This window comes from Thamnophis sirtalis, unplaced genomic scaffold (genome assembly GCF_051295495.1).
Source record: "Thamnophis sirtalis isolate CommonGarterSnake01/CBP01778 unplaced genomic scaffold, rThaSir2_p1.2 scaffold_2, whole genome shotgun sequence".
Lineage (NCBI taxonomy): Eukaryota > Metazoa > Chordata > Lepidosauria > Squamata > Natricidae > Thamnophis > Thamnophis sirtalis.
The window spans coordinates 165,788,305-165,806,951 of NW_028261382.1; positions in this window are offsets into that span (position 1 = coordinate 165,788,305).

Below are 18,647 nucleotides of genomic sequence, written 5' to 3' on the forward strand. Positions count from 1 at the left end.
ACAGACACACAGATCTTTCTGTTTCCAAAGCTGAAATAGTGTATTTGACAAGTTTGTTTATATAGTGGTTTGTTTTCCCACTGTACACTTGCTTCATTCTATTTCATTTGATGTACCATTCTGTTTACAGGTCCTTAAAGAGGAAAGATGACTTGACAGCTTTATAGATCTCTCCTCCCAGCAACTGCTCAGAATTTTTTTTCCACACAAGATCCAGAAATATGTATTGTCCTGATGACTTCAGTACTATCATTGATCTGGACTTCCTTATTTGTAATCTTTCTCCTACACAAAGTAATTTAAAAAGGAGGAAGTGGGGAGGTTTGACTAGAGTTCTGTCTATTTTACCCTTTTCTTTCGCTGTAAATCAATTGGATGCAAAGTACAATTGTTCCCAACCCCAGAGAAACTAATAGGATAGAAAAGTAATTTCTTACCTTTTCCTTTCATGAAAAAAAATGAGGAATGAAGGGATTTTATTTGCTCTAGAATCTCTCTTTTCACCCCTCAACTCAGTAGACCACAGACTGAATGTTGTTCTTTCTGCTTATCTCTGGCATTTTTAGGATGAAGTTTTTTTCTCTCTCTCTCTGATAATAACCTATACACCAAAATGTATTGTTGAATCTACTCCCAAGTTGCAAAATTACGAACATGGTCGCCTTCTCCATCACAACTAGCAAAAAGCTTTTATATACAATGCGAGTGACAGTTTATTAGCTTGGTAGTTTTTTTTAAATCTCCCTCTTTATAGAAACTGCTCAGAAACTACTCCTTCCTTCCTTCCTTCCTTCCTTCCTTCCTTCCTTCCTTCCTTCCTTCCTTCCTTCCTTCCTTCTTTCCTTTTTTGACTGTTGCATTTGAATGTGCTAGAGAAAGAAGCGTCCATGGAGAAAGAAGGAAGGGTCAAAATATCAAAATGGCAGCCATAACTATGGCACAGCTGACCTTAGAACACCATTTGTCAGCTGTGACTAGGGGAGCATTTGCCCAGGTTCGCCTGGTGCACCAGTTGCATCCCTACCTGAACCGGGAGGCACTCGCAACAGTCACTCATGCCCTCGTGACCTCAAGACTGGACTACTGCAATGTGCTCTACATGGGGCAGCCCTTGAAGAGTATTCGGAGACTTCAACTCGTCCAGAACGCAGCCGCGCGAACGATTGTGGGTGCACCTCGGTACACCCACGTTACACCTATCCTCCGCGAGTTGCACTGGTTATCGATTAGTCTCCGGATACGCTTCAAAGTGCTAGTTGTAATTTATAAAGCCCTTCATGGTATTGGATCTGGGTACTTGAGAGACCGCCTGCTGCCAATTACCTCCCAAAGACTCATTAGATCACACAGGGTTGGCCTCCTCCGGGTTCCGTCTACCAGCCAATGCCACCTGGCTACTATCCAGGGGAGGGCCTTCTCTGTGGCAGCTCCGGCCCTCTGGAACGAACTCCCCGCAGGGATTCGGACCCTCACTTCTCTCCAGGCCTTCCGAACAGCCGTCAAAACTTGGCTTTGCCGGCAGGCCTGGGGGTGATGAGTTCCCCTCCCCTCTCGACTTGTATGGTTGTGTGATTCTTGGTTATTTTAATTACTTGTATTCTGTTTTATGTTCCCCTTTTTCCCCTTTTGAGTTGTTCGCCGCCCTGAGTCCCTCCCAGAGAAGGGCGGCATACAAATAATAAAATTCAATTCAATTCAATTCAATTGAAGCCCTCCCTTTTCTTACAGGTATTAGGCATACAATGGATGTACAAAAAAGGGAAGGCAAGCTGTTGTTATCAGTCTAACTTGGTCATGGCTTCTTTCCCTCCCTCCCACCCCCCTTCTTATGGAAATGTGAATGGTCATAGCAATTCATTAAACATCCTCTTTGGATGGAATTAGGGAGCTTTCGTTGCTGCATCTACAATAGCTTGGGGCAGGATGTGGACTGAGTGAGGCTTGTGTGCTCTTCCATTGGCCAACTATATATAGAGAGAGACAGAACGGATCGCTTGTGATATTTTTTCCTGCTTTTGTCAGCGCTCCAAAGCCTTTAGCAAGGAAAGTTAATTGCATTACTGACTTCAAAATAGTTTGGAGGGAGCGGCAAGTGGAAACAGTGCTGCGTAAAACCCCTAATGTACACTTTCACTGTTTCTTCATAAAAATAATGGAGTTGCAGACTGATCTACTTTCCTAACCACCAACAACCTTTAGAGTATATTGGTTGCATTGTTAGGACATTTTTCTTTCTCTGTAGCAAAATCCTGAGGAATAGGAGTGTGTGTCTTCTTAGATATATCTCACTGAATTCAACGAGACTGGCACACTACAGGAAACAAGAGATCCTTATTATTTTCAATCTTATTCCTAATAAATTCTAACAGAGTTCATCTTTTTCACTGCCTTAGCGCAGTGATGGCCTCTTGTTCTAGGGAGATATCCTTTTTGTCACTTGCAGCCAATTTTGCCATCATCAGAATATATAATTTTCCTCCCATTCCTGGCATTCACTTAGGAATTAATTTACTTCCATGCTTTCTCTTTGTGACTGAGTTTAGAAGTATCTTATTTTTCCCCATTTCTTCTCAAACTTTTAAGAATTCTAATCGTAAGTTATTTGGAAGAAGCCACATTTTTTGCTTCTTTAGTCTTTCAAATCCTTTTGAGGTAGCTGCAGGGTTAAAAAGGTGAGTCATTTTAGGACACGAATATTAGAAAGTTGCCTGAGAAAGTTGCAACTATATCTCAGTATATCTGGGAATTTGAGAGCGACAGGTCTAAATAGGGTTTGAATGGCCTATGGTGAATTCTCCTTTGTCCGGAGTTAGTCATGATTTCCTTTAGGAACTAATAAACTCTCATTTGCTGATTTGAAAACAGATGATCATCAGGCTCCTGCCCTGTTTCGCTTGAGGCTCCAGAGAAAGAAGAGAATGAGAAAAGCAGCTCATGTATTGCTTTTCATTCTCTTTCCTCCTCCTTCCCTGCTCTCTCTCCTTCCATCTTTTTGAATAATGCCACTGCTTTGAGTAGCCCAGACAGGCCTGAAGATTAGCAAGCCTGTTTGTGGAGCGGAGGGCCAGATGAATAGTAGCAGGAGGCCCGCTCCCCAGGAAAACAAGGCTCTGGGAACTAGGCCAACTGTGAAGAGCATGTGCTGGGCAAAGCAGCAGGCTAGCCCATATGTCAGGCTGTGCCACAAAGACTCCTCTACACATCTAGCATGACAAACAGGATTACGGGAGACAAATAATCTGGCACACTTTATCAAAATCAACCGCTGACCCCCAACCTCTCCCCTCCATGTGCAGCAGATGCCACGCTCCAATTCAATGGAGCTCAAGTCTTCCACCCCATTCCGCCCCCCCCACCTCCCACCCATCGCCGCTGAAAGGAATCCAAGCTTGAACGAGGCTGGCATGGACTAATTGCAAACTCGGTTGGATGGTGACAGCCCTAATCAGATAGGATGAGCTCACCTTCTCCCTCCTCCTCGCCTTCTAATGGAAAGGTTGGTGGGGTGGCCAGCCGGCTGGCTGAAACTCCCTGTCAGCCCTGAACAGCAATGTGCTCTTTTCAAAACCATTTCCCCCTTCCTCTGTCAAACCGCCCCCTCCGCTCCCCATCCCATGCCTCATGTCCTTGTGGTAACTGGAGAGGGAGAGAGAACGATGGCCATTCTGCATTGACCTTGGTGGCTCTTTGACAAAGTGGTTCAGAAGGTCAGGACCATTGCTTTGGGTGAAAGGTGGTCAATGCGAGGGGAAAGACAAGAGAACAAAAAAAACAAGGAGGCCAACCACTTGGAGGGGAGAATTGGGGCAAACAGGTCTGGTGAGGGTAAGGGATGGGGTTCACCGACAAATGCGCGCTCGACAAAAGCGCGCCGACGAAACTGCGACGAGAAAACCGCGAGTTCTAAATCGTGCTGACAAATGAGCGAAGAGGCGCGCCAACAACAGCGCGCCGACAAAAGCGCGCCTTCAACAAACAAGTAATAACCGCGAGTTCTAAACCTAACCCTAACCCTAACCCTAACCCTAACCCTAAACCTACCTTAACTGAAATCATGCTTTTGTGGGCGCGGTTTTGTTGGCACGTTGTGGGCGCATGTATGACGTTGCGGTTTTCGTGCCGCGGTTTTGTCAGCGCGCTTTTGTTATGCGCGCATTTGGGATGGAGGGATAAATTTTATTTATTTTTAATTATGGATAATCCTTGACTTATAACCACAAATACGGTGACTTGTGTATCAACAGAATGCCTATTTACAGAGGTTGCCTTCCTGGTTACATTTTTCACATTTCAAAATTATAAAATATGAGGTCAGATACAAGGGTCTCCTCCTTGAGCAGGAGATTGGACAGTTCTTCTGTCATTCTATTTTCCACAAATTTTATTTTATTGTACACCATTTTATTTTACTGCAGGTGTGTCACCCTGATACTAGCTTTTCAACATGCTTAACATGCATTGCGCATCAAAGTCCTCTATCTGAATGTGTAATATATTCGTTTCATACTTAATCTGTTGTGACTGCAAACTATGAGATAAACTTAAATTCCTTGTGGGTGGGGTTGGATTTGCGGGGGAGGGGGAGGGTTTGATATTCTGGGATCTTCCATGCAGTTGACAAATTATATGAACGTCAGAACTGAAGCTGACTCCAGCTTTCTGCAGCACTCCTCTTAAAAAGCAAAAATAAAATATCTTTAACTCCTGGATCCTTCAACTGTTGTAACGCCAGTGTTTTAACACCGTGCCAGTCTTTAGCAAAGTGATAAAGTGCTCTTCAAATAATCACTGTCAAAACTATTGAGGATACTTTAGTTAGGTGGCACTTATAATAGTATGTTCAAGGGCTGCTGCATGAAAGCTCCTGACCCTTTCGAGATCTTTTGGCAGCCTCTGTGTTTAACTTGTCATATATATATATATCTTTTGCAGAAGAGCGGCACGTGATCCGTATAAATCAGTTTATAAATCTCCAGGATATAAGCAGAGTTTGCTGCTACTGTTGTTGAATGGGACATGAAAAACAGACAGAAGGTGGCAGCATTTTAACATTGCGCAGTCATGTATAGAAAATAAAGGGGAGGGGGGAGGACACAGGAAAAGAAAGTATACAATCTGCACAACTCAGAGAAATTCACTCTTAAATTCTGCCTCAACATCTGATTGTCATTGGGCTGTTTATTGGATTCTAGGCCATGAAACTGTGAGAAACCCACAAACTGAATAAAAAGACGTTTTAAAAAGAAGGTGGGGGGAACCCATACCAAATTTAGCACCATGGCTTAAATTAGTGATTTTTATCTTACAGTGATTTTTAGAGTTGTTGGACTTTTAACTATTTATCTATAATATAAGACTATTAACTATTATCACCTTGGATTCACTTGGCTTAATATACAAACCTAAACTGGAATCTCCATGAGTGGCTGCCATTTCTCATAGCCCTGATCCATCTTCATATTTCTCCATCTATTTTTGTTTTGCTTTGTTTTATTTTAGAGAGCCAGTTTGGCATAGGTTTAAGGAACTAGGTTTGAAGACAGGAAATCGGGAGTTCTAGGAGCCAAGGTGGCGCAGTGGTTAGGGTGCAGTACTGCAGGCCACTTCAGCTGACTGTTATCTGCAGTTCGGCTGTTCAAATCTCACTGGCTCAAGGTTGACTCAGCCTTCCATCCTTCCGAGGTGGGTGAAATGAGGACCCAGACTGTGGGGGCGATATGCTGACTCTGTAAACCGCTTCGAGAGGGCTGAAAGCCCTATGAAGCGGTATATAAGTCTAACTGCTATTGCTATTGCTATTGCTAGTATCCCCTTAGGCGGAAAGCCAGCAGGGCAGCCTTGGGCCAGTCATTTTCTCTCAGCCCTAGGCAAACCACTTCTGAAGAAAACCACATGGACTTATTTAAAAAGTCAACAAAAGTCAAGATTTTTTCGTCTAGACTCAGAGACTCAGAAACCCAGTGAGAAATCATTAACATCTCTGGCATTGAACTACAGGTAGTTCTTGACTTACGACCACAATTCAGTCCAACATTTCTGTTGTTAAGTGAGACAATTGTTAAGTGAGTTTTGGCCCATTTTATGACCTTTCATGCCTCAGTTGTTAAGTGAATCACTGCAGGCAGAGTTGGGTTCCTACCAGTTCACACCTATTCAGTAGAACCGGTTCATCAAATCTACCGAACCGGTTTGGAAGAGGTTCCACCAGTGGACCCGGAAAGCAGGCCACACCTACAGAAGAGGTTCCAAATTTTTTTGAAACCCACCACTGGTCCTTGGATATGATTATTCGACACTATCATGCTCATATTTATAAAACTCTGTGCCTCTGTGAAAGGTAAGGATGACTACTGCGTTTGTGGTGCAATCAGAACATTGCGTGTGTTGAAGTTGTTTTAACGCAAACCAAAGATGCCTTTTAAAAAACAAGTTTACATCATATTCTTATGCATGCCAGGGCTGTGTGTGAGGTAATTTAAGGTGGTTCTGACAAGTGTTGTTGGCATCTTCATATAGCAGTTATAGCAATAGCAGTTAGACTTATATACCACTTCATAGGGCTTTCAGCCCTCTCTAAGCGGTTTACAGAGTCAGCATATTGCCCCCACCATCTGGGTCCTCATTTCACCCACCTCGGAAGGATGGAAGGCTGAGTCAACCTTGAGCCGGTGAGATTAGAACCGCTGAACTGCAGATAACAGTCAGCTGAAGGGGCCTGCAGTACTGCACCCTAACCACTGCGCCACCTCGGCTCTTAATATCTGGTCACATGGGTGGCAAGCCACTCCCATCCGGTCACATGGGTGGCAAGCCACTCCCACAAAGGAGGCCACACCCACAGAGTAGGTTCAAACAATTTTTGAAAGCCACCACTGACTGCAGGGGATAAGTTTACCTGATTGTTAAGTGAATCTGGCTTCCCCATTGACTTTGCTTATCAGAAGGTCACAAAAGGTGATCACATGACCCTGGGACACTGCAACCGTCATAAATATGAAACAGTTGCCAAGGTTCTGAATGTTGACCATGTGATCATGGGGATGCTGCAACGGATGCTGCAAATCACTTTTTTCAGTGCCGTTGTAACTTTGGTCACTAAACAAACTGTTGTAAGTCGAGGACTACCTGTATGTAGACCATGTGAATACATGTGTAAAGATCACGTGAATTTTATCTAAAGCTAAGTGGACGCGATGTTGTGAGGTGTATAATTAACCAGCTTGGAATACAAACTTAGTATTCTAGAAACATCCATCTTTATTTCAAACAGGATTGCCTCTCAAAAGCTCATCAGTAATTTCTATGGATGGAAGACCTCGGCAGAAGGGGCAATGGGCTGTTTTCCCATTATAATTGTAGTGTCTATAAAAAGAGGACTGGGGAGGAATAGGGAGGTTAGAGAAGGACAATTTCCAATTGTAATAGCTATCAGAAACACCTAATTTAGCAGCCATAGCTGTTAAACTGGTTTGAAAATTCATGGGCAGAATTACAGTCTTAGAGATAACAATTACCAAACATTCTCCGGGATAGAATATTTCCAATTATTTTCCAAGTATTTCCAATATTTCCAAGCATCCACAAACCATGCTCATACCTGATGTTCCACTCTGATTCCAAACAGCATAGGTAAAGGTAATCGTTCCCAACTCTAGGGGGAGGTACTCATTTCCGTTTCAAAGTCAAAGAGCCAGCACTGTCCAAAGACGTCTCCGTGGTCATGTGGCCAGCATGACTAAATGCCGAAGGCGCGCAGAATGCTGTTACCTTCCCAACAAAGATGGTTCCTATTTTTTCTACTTGCATTTTTTACATGCTTTCGAACTGCTAGGTTGGCAGAAGCAGGGACAAGTAACGGGAGCTCACTCCATTACACGGCGCTATGGATTTGAACCACCGAACTGCCGACTTTTCTGATCGACAAGCTCAGCGTCTTAGCCACTGATCCACCATGCCCATAGCATAACTCTTCCATTGTTCCATGTAAGATTAGGTATTAACGTACCGATCTAGGTATATATCTTTATCCCTAAGCATTTCCTAAAGCTGCCATTTATTTAATGAGGACTAGCTCCTGAATACTTGGGCCGCTATAGATAGCCATTGAGTAGCTTGCCACCTATTTGTCACTGGGGAGTGTGGGGAGCAGTTATATTAATGGGTTTCTCAAACCATTTTATAATATCTACTATAATCCATGTAAGTCTATGCTTTAATTTTTCTGGAGATAGCAAAAGTAGACAAAGGAATAAAAAGTCCCGAGATCTTGACCCATGAACCAGAATAAATTTCAGAAATGAAGCCACCTTGGAGCATCTGTTTAATTTCTCTGCTTGACAGGAGACACCCGATGAGCTTGACAACGTGTGTGTGCTTATGTCTGTGTCGGTGTGTGCATGCCATTGAGCAAATCAGCTAGCTAATAATCTATTAGAGGGATGCTCTCAGAATTAATCTCACCTAAATGTGACATAAGTGATATAGAATGACAACAATTACAAAAATCACTTTACAAAATAATGACCTTCCATGAAAGCAAGCAAGCACATTTTAAACTAAATTGATTCAAATGATGCACTGGCAGCGGAGAATTTCTTTCCTTTCCTCTTTTTTCTCCCCTCATTAAGGCAAAATGTCTGCAGTGTCACGATTCTATCTAGTTCACAAATGCCACACTTCATATTTATATTACATTTTTATCTCCTTTTTTATGAATTTACCGTGCATTAGAAGTAGAACTTCATGCCTGACTTCTAATCTGATCATTAAGATCCTTGTTAAAGTTCATTCCATCATAGAAGATGCATTTTAATTGCCACTTCTTTGACTGCTGTGCAGTGCTGTTTATATTGCTTTAAATTAAACCTTTTGTTAACGATGACAGCCTGTGTCACTGTTCTAATGAGTAGTGGTAACAAAGGGATCTTGTCACTTTTAAGTTGTCCAAATTAAGCAGTATCAAAAAGTGAGACGTGACCTACGAATGGAGCCTTGATTGTGACTTGTAGTGAACTTTGGGAAAATGTCACAATTGTTTCCACTGGAAATATAAGATTTTGTAACTGCGACGTCCAGTATTGTTTAATACCATATTGTTTAAGACTAACATATTCTTCAAATGGAAAAGAGGCATCCGCCGAGAATAATACACACCTGCATTGGAGAGGTGGGGGTGGTAATAAACCTGGTCCATTTTCTTACTTGCTTTGTAGGATCGATTGCAATTCTGACATATTTTATTTTATTTTATCAATTTCATATATACAATTATATGATCTCATAACTGTAATTAATAATATGTATTTATAACAATTTTTCCCTACAGTTGACAATATACTTGAAGATTGCTTTCTTAACATCCCATAGATCCATTTTATCTTACAACGGTCCTACTTCTTCTTCCCTCCCTCCCTCTTTCCTTCCCTCGTTTCTTCTCTCCTACTCCCCCTCCTTCCCTCCTTCCTTCCCTCCCTCCTTCCCCTTCCCTCCTTCTCTCCTTTCCTCCTTCCTTCCCTCCTTCCTTCCTTCCTTCCCTCCTTTCTTTTCTCCTTCTCTCCTTCCTTCCCCCCTGCCTTCTCTCCTACATTCCCTCCTTCCTTCCCTCCTTTCTTCTCTCCTTCTCTCCTTCCTTCCCTCCTTCCTTCCCTCCTTTCTTCTCTCCTTCTCTCCTTCAATTCTGACATATTTTATGCCTCAATTTTAATAAACTAGCTGGATGTAAAACTGTTTGTCTATTTAGAAACATATGGGATTGAATTTACTTTGTACAGTAGCTGGGTGCAAGTTATTTTTTTTTCCCACCTCACAAATGCTCTGTGGCTCACAACAGAATGAGATTTTGAAGAAAGTGCTTCTTTTTCCCCCCAGGTGCTTTTGGTGCAATGTTGTATTGTTGCATGGTCGGTCTGGGAAGCGCTGTAAAGAGCTTTGCAGGAAGCCCTGAACTCTTGCAAGTGTGAGGCTATTATTCTATTTACAAAAGAAAGAGAAATAAAGCTGAGACTCTGTCCATGTGGCCAGTTTCAAAAGCAGGTCGGACTTTTTCTGAAGAAAAATGAGCATTAATCAGCCTTTGTCCCAGTGGTGGGTTTCAAAAATTGTTCGAACCTACTCTGTGGGTGTGGCCTCCTTTGTGGGAGTGGCTTTCCACCCATGTGACCGGATGGGAGTGGCTTGCTGCCCATGTGACCGGATATGAAGATGCAGACGACACTTGTCAGAACCACCTTAAATTACCTCACACACAGCACTGGCATGCATAAGAATATGATGTAAACTTGTTTTTTAAAAGGCATCTTTGGTTTGCGTTAAAACAATTTCAACACACGTAATGTTCTGATTGCACCACAAACGCAGTAGTCATCCTTACCTTTCACAGAGGCACTGAGTTTTATAAATATGAGCATGATAGTGTAGAATAATCATATCCAAGGACCAGTGGTGGGTTTCAAAAAATTTTGGAACCTCTTCTGTAGGTGTGGCCTGCTTTCTGGGTCCACTGGTGGAACCTCTTCTAACCGGTTCGGTAGATTTGATGAACCGGTTCTACCAAATAGGTGCGAACTAGTAGGAACCCACCTCTGCTTTGTTCTGACTAATGTTTATCCTGTTGCAGATTTGCATGGTGCAAAAAAAAAAGAAAAACACAACACAACACAACACAACACAAAGCTACTCATAGATTCATATGGGGTGAAATGCTTTTACATGCAGGTAGTCCTCAACGTATGACCGCAATGGAGCCCAAAATTCCCATTGCTACGCACGACAGTTGTTAAGTGAGTTTTGCTCCATTTTATAACCTTTCTTGCCACAGTTGTTAAACGAATCACTGCAGTTGTTAAGTTAGTAGCATGGTTGTTCGGTGAATCTGGCTTCACCATTGACTTGGCTTATCAGAAAATCACAAAAGGGGATCACATGACCCCAGGACAGTGCAACTGTCGTAAGTACATGCCAGTTGCCAAGCATCCTAATTTTGATCACATGGCCCCGGAGATACTGCAAGGGTTGGTCAATGTGAAAAATTGTCACAAGCTTTTTTCGGTGCTGTGGTAAGTTCAAACAGTCACTAAATGAATGGCTACAAGATGAGGACTATGTGTCTCTGGCATTTACAGACACAGGACTGTCCTTGAGCAAGGATGAACCTTGTACATACATCTTTCTCCTGGCTATTTTTTTTAAATATACTTTTTTATTTTCCATTTTCATAACATATAATCACATGTATACTATTACATAGCCAATATCCTATTGTATTAAGTAGTAATTACATCAGTTCCTCTTGTCATCAATGCCCAGAAAGATAAAAACCCATTATTAGTTCTTCTGTTCTCCATACACCTCTTTCTTCTACCTCTCTCCTACCTCCTTTCTTCCCTCCATCATCCTTTTCTACTCTACTTCCCCTTCCTTTCTCCTTCTCCTCTCTCTTCATTCCATTTCTCCTTATCCTCCTCATCTTCCCCCCTTATCCTCTCTCCTATCCCTCTCTTCCCATCTTTCTTCTCTCCTCTGTTTCCCACTCTTCCTCTTATTGGTGTATTTCCACTTCTGAGCAAACTCCATTCTATGTTGATGGTATTTATGCTTCCATATCAATATACTTAACATATCTTAGTTTTTTTTAAAAAATAAGAGAAGACAGTATACATGTACAATCATATTACATTAAAATCTAACACCCCTCGTCAAGCCTAATAGACATCCCTCCCTCCCCACTCCCCCCCACGGTATAAATCTTTAACAAAAACAGTCTAGAATATATTGGAAAAAAAGAATAGAAAATTGATAACATCTTTACATTGAACTTAGCTCCTCCTTGCTAGGCTAACTTTAAACAATTTATATCATTCCTGATCTTAATCATAAGCTATCTGGAATTTCTTAGTCCCATATTTATTTTGTATATAAGCGATCCATTTTTTCCAGTCTCGTTTATATCTCTCGTTTGAGTGGTCCTTAAGATATGCAGATATTTTAGATATTTATCTCGGCTAAATTTGTGACTTTCAATGTCCATTCTTGAATTGTAGGCAAATCTCCTGGCTATTTTTTTCATGATCCTCTTCTTTTCCTAACACTCCTCGTCATCAACAAAAATGAAAAGAAAAATGGAACACAAGTTATGAAAAAGCATCTAGAATGAGTTTGCTTAATTGAAGACAATTCAGTTATGCTTCATTTAAGGAACAAGAAAAGTACAAAAATATGGAAAATGTTGAAATGACTACATAATGAAAAGGCCCATGATTTTCAAAGCACACCTTGTTACACAGTTTTGTAATAAGAGACTTGAAGAAGGAGAAAAAGCTTATCGGTGCATTTTAATGAGATGCAAGAAATATCAAGCCAACCAGAAGTTCAAAGGGTAATTTTATCTGAAACAGTCATAATTAGGTTAATGATAAACAGCCTCCTAGAATATTTTGACATTCTTGTGAATACTCTAAAAAATGAAGGCAGATGGAAACTTGCAATTTGTAATACATCACATGGAAGATTTTAGAGGTACTGAGAAGAAATCAAACTGGAATAGAGAATTTAAATTTAAAACAAGCAGAGAGAAAAGTTATCTTTTACCATAGCCAAAGTAAGTGTCTTTGTGGAAAAGAACTATTGGGGAGAAACACATTCAAGCTACAGTCCAGAAGGGATGACACAACAATGGACAAGAGAAATAAAGCTGTCGGGCTGAAACTTTATCCTGTTGATTCAGAGAAGCTTTTGGAGTTAATTTCTGAGAAATGTTATGGGGAGATTTGAATTGACTCTGAAGTGACCAGTAAATTAATTAAAGAATGAGAAAGATCCACTGAATTGGACATGGACTGGAAAATTTTAGAGACAGATGGGTTACGGAATTTGCAATTGGAAAACAAGGAAGTGCAAGACTAAATTGCGGACTGAGAACAGGAGAAACAATTATTTTTCCTTAAGACTTTGCATCAGCCTTAACCATAAGATATGAAGGAGCAACCAAGTCCGTCTCTGTTTGTAAGCTTCTGAATGTATCTGGTTGTCAGCTATAGGACATAGAACATAGACCGTAGAATAATAGAGTCGGAAAGGACCTTGGAGGTCTTCAAGTCCAATCCGCTGCTCAAGCAAGAGACCCTATATCAATCTGTACAAATGCCTGCCCAATCACTTCTTGAAAACTTGCAGTGATGGAGTGCCCACAACTTCTGGAGGTAAGTCATTGCACCGATTGTTCCCATTGTCAGGAAATTTCTCCTTGGCTCTAGATTGGATCTCTCCTTAATGATATCGGGCGCTTTGGGGGATAGGTTGACTTCCTCTTCTCTCTGACAATCCCTCAAGTGATAAAAGACTGTTATCACATTACCCCTCATCCCTCTCTTCAGAAGACCATACATCCCTAGTTGCCTCAATTGTTATTTATATGTTTAGCCGCTAAATCCTTATCATCTTTGTTGTTGCTCTTCTCTGTGCTCTTTCTGGGTCTCAAAAACTTTTTTTATATTATGGTGACCGTAACTTGACCACTATGTGACACAGAATGCTTGCTTAGGAAGAAACACTTGGCATATACATAAGAAACTGTTAGGAATATAATCTAACGGTTGGGTTGGCAATATATAAATCATGTAACAATCTGTTTCTTTAAACAGCGAGCGATTGTGGGTGCACATCGGTACACCCACGTTACACCTATCCTCCGCGAGCTGCACTGGCTACCGATCGGTCTCCGGATACGCTTCAAAGTGCTAGTTGTAACTTATAAAGCCCTTCATGGTATTGGACCTAAGTACTTGAGAGACCGCCTGCTGCCAATTACCTCCCAAAGACCCGTTAGATCACACAGGGTCGGCCTCCTCCGGGTTCCGTCCACCAGCCAATGCCACCTGGCTACTACCCGGGGGAGGGCCTTCTCTGTGGCAGCTCCGGCCCTTTGGAATGAACTCCCCGCGGAGATTCAGACCCTCACCTCTCTCCAGGCCTTCCGGAAAGCTGTCAAAACGTGGCTGTGCCGGCAGGCCTGGGGTTGATGAGTTCCCATCCCCTCTCAACTTGTATGGTTGTATGATTCTTGTTTATTTTAATCAGGTGTATTGTGTTTTATGTTCCCTTTTTCCCCCTTTGAGTTGTTCGCCGCCCTGAGTCCCTCCTGGAGAAGGGCGGCATACAAATAAACTAAATCTTAAATCTTAAAGCATACTGTAAAATGTGATTGGTAGCTCTCTCTGTTCGTTAGATGCTGGGCTGATCTGATCTGAGTGCTGTGAGCTATTGTAAGTTTTGCAACTGTTAGCAAACTTTGTGCACTGGACCCTATTGTATGACACTGGACTATGTTATTTGGATTATCCCTTAACTGAAAGACATTGATGACTGACTGAATTATCTGTGTATGACTTGGACTGTTTGATGGACTCTGATACTTCTATTTCCACGAAAGTAAAAGCCTATTTAAACTGCACTGACTCTGTATGCTGGTTTGTGTGTTCTCAAACACAACTCTCACAATGCTTCGCTGAATGTACTCGCTCTCCCAACGGGGAGCTTACCTAACAGAAACCATTAGAAACTATGCAGCACTTCCTAGACTGACCATACAGTATGTCAATTACAACAAATGATCTTGTAATGTTGCCTATGAGCACAGCTGACATACAACACTTGCCTAAGATCAGAGGTGGGTTCCTACCAGTTCGCACCAGTTCGGAAGAACTGGTTTGTCAAATCTACCGAACCGGTTAGAAGAGGTTCCACCAGTGGACCTGGAAAGCAGGCCACACCTACAGAAGAGGTTCCAAATTTTTTTGAAACCCACCACACACACACACACACAGACACACACTCACACATACAGAGACAGACAGACTCACACAGAAAGAGAAAGAGAAAGAAAGGAAGAAAAAAATAAAAAAATAAAGAAAAAGTGAGAGAGAGATGAAAGAAAAAAAGGAAAAAGGGACAGAGAGACAAAAAGAAGGAAGGAAAGAGAGAGAGAGAGAGAGAGAGAGAGAGAGAGAGAGAGAGAACACATGGCCAGCAAGCCACTCCTACCAGGTCACATGGCTGGCAAGCCACTCCCACAAAGGAGGCCACACCCACAGAGTAGGTTCGAAAATTTTTTGAAACCCACCACTGCCTCAGATGGTCTACTTTCTGTAAAGATTAGGGAAACAATTTCCAATTTTTGGCACAAATGTGGCTGGAAGGGAGACTCTCAATACTGGAGGATTTGGAAGGTTGAACTGTTGAGGCTGATGTGATGAAAATGTATATGAGCGTCATGGATAAGGACATAGAGGTGGCAGAGATTGTGGAGTGGCAGATCTCCAGATGGCTCAGACCAAGAGTCTTCTTATGTTCTCATGTTCTATTACAGTACAAAATAAAATACAAAATAATCTAACAAACCAAATGTAAAAAAATTGAATAGAAAAAAACCCTAATAAATAGAAACATTTAAATGCAGGTTTCATGATACAGCATTGTAGGTGCATTTCTGTCGTCTTCCAGATCCTATTTAGCCTGCCAGACAGAATCAGAATTCCTTCTTATATAGCCTCTTATTGATTAATGTTAATCCTTTCTTCAGGATATTTTGTATTGAATTTTTAAAGCAATGTTGACTCTAACTTTTAGCTTGTTTCTCATTCATAAAGCATGGTGGCCTCTTGGCTCAGCTGATCAAAATTCACATAACTATAAGAGATGGAAGGGGCGGTGGGAATAAAACATTAGACAGATGTTCTCTTGGGAACTGAGATGAAGAATTTTATACTTCAAGTGAGGCACTAGTGCTCTGACTGCATCACGTGAGGTTGTAAAATAATGAGTAATGAGAAAGGTGATGACAATTCAATATCCATAGCTCATTCACTGCTATACCATTTCCAAGTAAGGATTTATATCTTGTCTTGTCCTTCTAAAAGGAATGAACCAAACTGTCCAATCGCCACTGAGACAAAGGTGCAAAGAAATTGACAGAAAGACAGAAATAACTTTAAAGATCTTTGCACATAATCCTTTCCCCTGAATTGGTAGATTCTCAACCCACTCCAGTTACTTTTTGAAAATGCTTATTATTAAACTGAAATTGAGTTGGTATATCCTCATCTCATTCCTATCCCTTTTTAAAATGTATATTACTGAACCAGAGCCAGTAATATAAAGGGATTTATTAGTTTGTAGCTTAGTTGTAGTTTTATTGAACTTGTATGCCGCCCTATTCCCCAAGGGGACTCAGGGCGGCTAACAAACTAAATAGGGGAAAGGGGAAATACAAAAAACGAAAAGACAGACAAATACAAACAGATTAAAAACTCGTCAACAGCCGCAACCATTCGAGTGGGGCTGGGAACTCATCAGCCCCAGGCCTGCCGAAACATTTATTAATGTTTTATTATTCATATTTTATTTTGTTTCTATTTGTTATATTTTATAGGTTTTTTAAAATGCAGGTTTTATAGTAAGTTGTTCATATGGATATTTTATTACATTGTTGTAAAGAAGCGGAGCTATTAAAGGAATAAATGGCATGCAAAATTTCCAAATAAATAAATAAATAAATAAATAACGACGTAACAGCTGAGTAGTGTCTACATAAAATTTAGGAACCCCTCAGCTACCTTGAAGTGACTGAAACTGGAAATATTTCAAAAGCAGCCGTTTCTGGAACCATTTTTTTGTGAGGAACTTGAAATCATGTTTTAGGAGCCTTAAATGCCTGTTGACTTTATAATTACTAGAGTAACCTCTTTACACCAAGGTCTGGGGTCAAAAAATATCCTCTTAGCTAGAGAACTCTGGGTAATTAATGTATTTGTACAGCTAATTGGCACATACTTGAATGCAGCGCACTCAGACTGACACTTAATGGTAGGGTGCTTCTTAAGCATTATGAGAAAAAAAATATCACTAAGAAGAACAAACCAAAAACACATCGGCTTGCATAAAAATTAAGAAAACCCTCTGCAAAGTGGTGGGGGGAGAGAGAGACAAGAAAGAAAGAAGGAACGAAGAAAGGGAGGAAGGAAGAGAAAGGAAGGAAAGAAAGAGGGAGAGAGACACACAAGAAAGAAAGAATGGAAGGAAGAAAAAGAAAAGGAAAGAAAGAAAGAAAGAAAGAGGCAGATATATATACATATATATATATATATATATATATATATATATATATATATATATATATATATATATATATATATATATGTATATATATATGTATATATATATATATATATATATATATATATATATATATATATATATATATATATATATATATGTATGTGTATATATATATATATATATATATATATATATATATATATATATATATATATATATATATATATATATATATATATATATATATATATATATATATATATGAAAGAAAGAAGGAAGAAAGAAAGAAAGAAAAAGAAAGAACTAATGATCACAATTGAGCCCAAAATTTTGGTTGCTAAGCAAGAGCGTTGTTAAATGAGTTTCACCACAATTTACAAGTTGGCCACTCTCACCCGGTCACATGACCGCCAAGCCTCTTAAAGTCCAGTTTCACTTTGTTCTACTACTTGTGTTTGCATAATGTTGAATTCCAATATTGCATGGTCACTTGCCCTCAGGGTTCCTGTGGCTTCAACACCTTCTATCATTTCCTCTCTGTTAGTGAGAATTAAGTCCAATATGGCTGATCCCCTTGTTGCCTTCTCTACCTTTTGGGAAACAAAGTTGTCTGCTAGGTTTGTTAGGAATCTGTTGGATCTTCCACTTGGTGCAGAGTTTGTTTCCCAGTTGATGTCATGGTAGTTAAAATCCCCCACTACTATTGTGGTGTGCTTCCTACATACCTTAGTTAGCTGACTAGCAAAAAGTTCATCTACTTTCTCTGCTTGGTTGGGTGGCCTGTAGTATAGACCTATGGCAATGTCATTTCCCCGCCAATCTTTAATATTGACCCAAATGCATTCAAGATAGTTCTCATCATTGTTGTGCTCTATTTCTGTAGAGAGGTAATTATTTCTTATATATAGTGCAACTCCACCTCCTCTTTAATTTGGTCTATTTCTTTTAAATAATTTAAATCTTTCTAGCTGTATGTTCCATTTGTGGGTTGTGGGTACAGAAACCAAGTTTCTGTAATGGCAACAATATCGTATCTGTCCTCTTTTACTTGAATTTCTAATTCACCCTGTTTATTCCTCATACTCTGTGCACTGCTGTATAGACATTTGAGTCCATTTTGATTGACCCTGTGTTTACTGTCTAAATAACCTGTGTTATGCCTGACTGCCCCTATTTTTTGCCACTTGTATGATTCATGCACATGGTATGGCACTCACTATTAAATGCTTGGTTTTGCTTGACAGCGGGAGTGATAATCTTACCTGCACAAACATCTGTGTTACATGCACTGATAACCCTATGAATTTTAGATTGCTGGGGACAGAAATGTTCTGTATCGATTAATTCTCTATCCCTGCTTCACTCAGCACTCCTTCTCTGTGCCTGGGATCTGTCCCTTGGGTTATTGCAGGGGTGCCAAACTCATGGTCTGTGGGACAGATGCATCACATGCTGGCCATGCCCCCTGCTAGTTTAGCAAAGGGGGAAAGTCGCGATACATCATGTGATGATAACGTGATGCTGTGAGTTCGACACCC